Genomic DNA, 6440 nt, shown 5'->3' on the forward strand with positions numbered 1-6440 from the left:
TGGGAGGGGCTGTAAGGGGGTCAGAGTAGGAGCCTCAGGTGTTCTTTCAACCCAGATGCTGAATGCTGCCTGAGTGAAGTAGGGACAGGACTGCTTAACTAAGCAAGGAGAGGCTAAGAGGTTATGTAAGATTCATGCATATAGGCCTTCTTTGTTATTTTAAATCTGGCTGCTGTGTTCCTGTTGATAAATACTTTGCTTCTGGAGAAGTCTGAACTGCATACACTTTCTCCTTACAAAGCTCTTGAGAGAAATTTCCTGCAGGGAACCAAGGCAAATTGTCCTTGCTGGAGGAGCCACAGCATGAAACAGGGGTGCTAAAACCTAGGGACCCAGTCGGGGAGTGGCAGTGTCACAGGATTCCCCCTTGAGTGAAGGGGTGGCTTAGGGCCTAGCAGCAGGACAAGTGCACTCACAAGAGATTACGGAAAGGTCCAAGCATAGCACACTCTCTGAGCAACTATTTTTGTGTTATTACAATCTAAGGTTTGTGTTCTAAAAGTTCTAAGTTAGGCAATATTATGGAACCAATCCTGCTCCCATTGAAACCAATGAGAGTTTTGTCATTGGTTTCAATGGAAGCTGGGTCCTAACACTGCATTGATTTATCTAAAGGCAAATAGTCCTTTCTTTTAAACTCATCAGATAGCTTACTGAGAGATAAGGGAGGGCAGTCTGTTTGTTTGCACTTAAACATTCATTATTCAACAGAGTTCAATCTTTTAGCAACCCCTCATAATGTAACTGATCTGATTCTCAGCTCCTGAATAATACTAGGGACTGAAATGCAAGCCAAGTGCAGTGATTGCTACCACAAATAGTCCTACTGAAGCAAGTGGGACAGCTCATGGTAGTAAGCACTGTGTCCAGTTGTAAGTATCTGCAAGACTGGGCCCGGGGTCAGCAATCCGTACTAGATAGTAATTCTTTTTCCTTGTTCCTTACCCTACATAAGGATCAAGCAAGTCAATAATTGCTTGCGGTGGGGTAGGTCACGTGTTGTCAAAAGAAAGGGCATAGGCTGTACTACTATGAAATGTGGTAGTACAGACTAGTGGCCAGAATCAATAAAGCAGCCCTTCCACTCAGGGCAGCGTGGCCTAATGACCAGAGTCAATAAAGAAGCACGCTTTTGTGGGATTGTGTGGCCTATTGGAGAAGTGGGGTGCCACTCAGGGTTTGTGGCACCAAGGGTAGGGGTACTCAGGCCCTCTCTGCTGCTCTGAGCCCCAGCCCAGGGCCCTGGCTGTGGTGGGGTTACTCACCACTGAGTCAGCAGGAAACCTCCTGAAACACACTGACTGTTTCCCTGGTTCACCCACTGGAGCAAAGTCTAAGGCGCTGCTTCCTACCCTGTCTTCACCAGCGATGGTCCACAGTTCCCACAGGTCTCTGGGGTCCTCAGGCAGTGTAGTACTAGCGCCTGACAGCTCAGCCTCCTCTCTGGGCTTGTCAGGCTGCCTGGTATCCGCTTGGGGCCTGTAGCAGCTCCCTGGAAAGAGCCTGCAGTCTGCATCCTCTCCCTTCAGCAGCCTGGCCAGACTGAGCTGGGCCACTTCCTTTTAGGTCTTACCTCCAGGCTGAGCATGCCCTGTAGAGAAGGGACCTGGCTTCCTCAAACTGCAGTGCACAATTAACCCTTGCAGGGCCAGGGCGGGGTAGGAATACCCCCATCACATTGTTCTACAAGCAATATTGATCGATTCAAATGGAGAGAAGCAAGACTGTCTGCTATTCTAGGAAATGGAGAATAAATTAAACACAGAACACACAATCTTAAATGACGAACCCAGTCAAGCTAGCATAAAGTAGTGATTATGGGCCCTACTGTACCATTGATTTTAGCACTCTTCTGAGATGTGAGTATAACTGGCGTTCCATCCTTTAAAATAAACACTGCCACATGGATTTTAGTATGTGATGCATTCTACTGCAAAAGCTTAACAGTGTTAAGGCACAATAACTACCCTATAGAATGTGTGACAGTCAGATGTGCTGATCTGTTGTTACAAAAGCACACAAGGTCACTGGTAAGGTTTTGGGTTAGAGTGCAAGTTTGAAGCTGGGGTATGTATTGCTTTGGGAGTCTGCTGGGGACGGAAGTGAAAGCCTTATGGAGCACTGAAGCATGTTATCTTTCCCATTAACTTATTTCCATTTTTTTAAGATTTTGGATGAATGGAGTGTGTCCTGTTACAGTCACACAGGGGTGGGCAAACTATGGCCCATGGGCCACATCCGGCCCGTCAGATGTTTTAATCTGGCTCTCGAGCTCCTGCTGGGGAGTGGGGTCTGGGGCTTGCTCCACTCTGGCGCTCGAGCCGGGGAATGGGGTCAGGGGCTTGCCCCACTCCGCATGTGCCATGGCTCTGCGTGGCTCACAGAATCTATGACTTCACCCCAGCCTAAATTTTCTCCTCAGGCTTGGCTGCTCCTAAGGTTCCTTCTATCAGGATCTGCCTGTTCCAAGCCCTAGCTTTCTCTTTCCTGAGGGGTAGTCCACCACCCTTATAACTGGCTGGGTAACAAGCCAGCTGCTCCCATGAGTCAGCAAAAAAGCTCAGTACCTTCCCAGGAGACTGGGAAACAGATAGCAGCAGGAGGTATTTCAGACAGACAGTACCAGCCTGCTGCACTTTCGCACACAACTAAACAACATTTTCAGAAGTGCGTGTGCTAAACTGTGCACACGCTTTTGTGTACAAGCAAACCCCAATATGCTGCGCAAACACAAGCCCTGACAAATCCAGCAGTGTCTGCACAATCTCAAGTCAGGCACACACTTTGAAATATTTGCCCTCAATCTTTGAGCTGAGAACAAGCATGAAACATTACAAACAAATCTCTACTTTAACAGAGTTCTGAGTGCTTGAAAATGGGCCTCTAATGCAAGTGTCTTCTTAGTCACTCTAAACATGATGCTACAGTATATTTGAAATACATTTACTGATCAGCATCCCTGTGATTAAAGTGCAAGATTACACTCTTTAAAGTCTTTGCTAATGTGCTATTCCAGAGCTATGACCATGCAGTCATTCTATCAAAGAACCATAATGTTCCACAAAATAAAGAGCCAAGCATGTTTAGGACATCCAAGGAAGACCACACAAGATTACTTTATTAAGGCTGAAATGGGTTACCTTTGTGCCATTCCCACTCTCATTTACAATCATTGCCACTAGAATGGATTCATGTTGTGCCATTTTCTGCTCTGGTTACAATAAGAATGAAGTTTTTTAATCCACATACATTCTTTTACTGGTTGAGCATTCCCACTCTCCCTTTGATACAGCTTTGGCAGGTTGGAATAGTGAAATTGTCAGTGGATCAAAATACACACTTTGTAGGAAAAAGTTTTGATCTCCACCATTTTCTGTCTTTAGTCTTCACCTTTTGCCTTCACCCTACCCCCTAAAGAGGCCCAGATTGGAACCAAGACAAGGATGGAAACAAGCACTCACAGCTACCCTGGCCTAACCCTTAAAACTGCAAAAAAACATTTTTTCTCTTATTTAATTTCCAATTTAAGTTATTTACTCTCTCCACTAGATGGCACCAGTTCAAGAGAGGAAGTCTCTTCTTCAAACACAAGCTATTCCCATGAAACTACTCATCCCCAAACACTCCCAGTTGAGCAGCTCATATCTTGCCTACTCACTCCTTGTATCAGTGCCACAGCCCAGCCCTGGGTCCCTGGCCACTTCCTGGTTGTCACTCCTACATGCCTGCCAATATCTTCTGGCAAAAAAAGTCTGAATTGCAAATTTGCATACATTTCATATCTTTGCATAAAGCCAGGCATAAGCCATCTGAGGCACATGATTTCCTGTTTTAAAGCTACGGTACAACAACATGGAGAGAGAATTTAATTCACTTGTGGGGAGTTCTGAGTGTTTGACAGAGGGCATATGCACCGCACAAATCCAACAAATAAATCAAAGAAACTTCCATAGGGTGATCAGACAGCAAGTGTGAAAAATCAGGACAGGGGGTGGGGAGTAATAGGAGCCTATATAAGAAAAAGACCTAAAAATCGGGACTGCCCCTATAAAATCGGGACATCTGGTCACCCTAAACTTCCATGACATGTTTCCAATATTGATCCTACTTTTGTTCACAGTTAAAAGTTGTAAGAAAGTGGTAGGGGGAGAAATGCCTCTGAGCTAGGGTGGCCAGGTGCCCGGTTTTCAACTGGAAACTCAGGTCAAAAACGGGACTTAACTATGTCCAGTCAGATCTACTGACTGGACACCCAAAGTTCGGTTACTGCCAGTGCGGGAGGTGGGGAGATGCTGGGCATCACGCACTCCAGCCCCTACTCAGCCGGGGCCACCTCCTACCTGCATCGGGCAGCTGCAGCTCCCAGCCCCAGCTCTGCAGGCGAGTCCCTCCTGAACAAGGCGAGAGCGGGTGGGAGAGGAAAAGCAGTGAGTGATAGGCGGGAGGGGGAAGAGGAGTGGACTGGGGCAGGGCCTCAGGGGAAGAGGAGGGGTAGGGGCAGGGGCTTGAGGGAAGAAGTGGGACAGGGGTGGGGCCTCAGGGAGAAGAGGAGGGGTAGGGAAGTTTCCAGCACTCCTGCTGGAGTGTCCAGTTTTTAAATACAAAGTTGGCAGCCCTATTCTGAGCACCACCCTGATCTTATTTCTTACTCAGTGAGTCCCCAAAATGGCAAAAGTCAAATCAGTTAAACTAATTCTGTACTGATCTTCTTAGGAAGTCTGAAGGTGACATCTTAAGGTTGAATACTGGAAAGTGAAGGATCCAAAATATACATCCATTTTTTTCTCTTGCAAAAGTGTTTGTTCTCTGAGCTTGAGAGGCAGCCTGAAAAATTCCAAGGTTCCTCCAAGAAGTTCTCACCACAGATTTAAAACTTGAATAAAATTCAGTGAGAAATCTGAGATATATGGGAATGGGGGAAGGGGCATATTTGTTTAGAATTGTTTCTTGTCAGAGAATCTGGGGAATCTGGTTATGAATAATCTAAATTATGAGATGAGTCAAGAGACCAGGAGATAGCTTTGAAATATTTTAGTTTCAGGGCTGTTCCCTTTGAAATCCCTCTTGGATTTCATGTCAAATTCCCTCACATATCTTGAGTAAGTGCCCTTAGAAAAAAACTGCAGATTGCTTGAGCTTCCCTGTGGATGCATAGAAAGGACTAAACACAAAGTTAACAGGAAGAAAACAGTAGTCTAAGCATCTGTGTGCCCCAAAGTTACCTCTTACTATATAGATGAAAGCAGGAGTGATGCTAGCTATTTTGTTGGCCAAAGCAGAAAATGTTTTCCACATCCCCCTTCAATGAACAAGAGAAAACAAAAACAAGAAAACACCAACCAATCATTACCAGAGCAAGAACAGCTGGCCAATCAGAGCAGAGCACAAAAAAACACCATGTGGCACAACAATCCTGCTTCACCTGCAAGCTGGCACCCAGAGAGATACCACGCTGTTCATCTTCCCCTAGAACCAGCTCTGGTTGTATGGTCCCTCTTCATCATTGTAGGCTGAGATTCCTAGGCCATCTCCTGAACAAATTCCACATACCCCCATATGGTACATCAGTTCCTTAGCTTCTGGCACTGCATCACCCTGTTCATAGTCTCTGTGCCACAGTCCTGGCTGAAGTCTCCATCCATTGCCGTCACAGGGCATGCCTGCCCTGCAATGCCTAGTGCAGTGCTACAGGCACTCCCTGTCTCAGCTTCCTGTCTCTCAGCAGCCTTTAAGAACGCCATACAGTCCAATGGACTATAAAACAAAAATCCCCTGCTGGAGTTCCACTTAATTAAATCTAAATAACCTTGAAATAAAGTCCCTCCTCTTGGAGCCTATGGTCCCTGGGAGCTCCTCTCTCTCTTAGGAGAGCTTCTCTCTATGAGCATCCCCTTGCAACTGAGCCCTGATGGCTTCCTATCAGGCCCAGGCGTTCATTATTCAATTAACTGCTTAGATGCATGCCAGCAACTGCATGGGTGCCAGCAATCACAGAAATGCTATTTTTGACCAGCCACTGATATTTTTCTAACTGCAACATATAATCCTGCTTAAAGTGGATCTAGACTATTTAGTGGTAAAAATGCCAGTGGCCAGGAAATACTAGTGTTCCCACCTTTAGCACTGGTGGAGCTACATCATGGCTAGAGCAACCCTGGGAGAATAAAGAAGACTACTGAGAAGTATCTTCTGTTTCCATGCAACATTCAGGAAACAAGACCAAGCCAAAGGCCCAGGACCTACTAGGGTGACACATAGCTAGCCCCAAGCAGTCTGTTCTCTCCAAGATTCATTCCCACTATCTTTTCAGAACTAGTTATTTAAAAAGCTGTGCCCCCCCCCTTCCTTTGTCTTCCTTTTCACTCTTCTCAATAGGCATAACTGCAGGTTCCTCCAGCAGGTGCCCTAAAGAAATGACCAGACACAGGAGTTCATTATAC

The sequence above is a fragment of the Chrysemys picta genome, chromosome 5 (assembly GCF_011386835.1).
Source record: "Chrysemys picta bellii isolate R12L10 chromosome 5, ASM1138683v2, whole genome shotgun sequence".
Lineage (NCBI taxonomy): Eukaryota > Metazoa > Chordata > Testudines > Emydidae > Chrysemys > Chrysemys picta.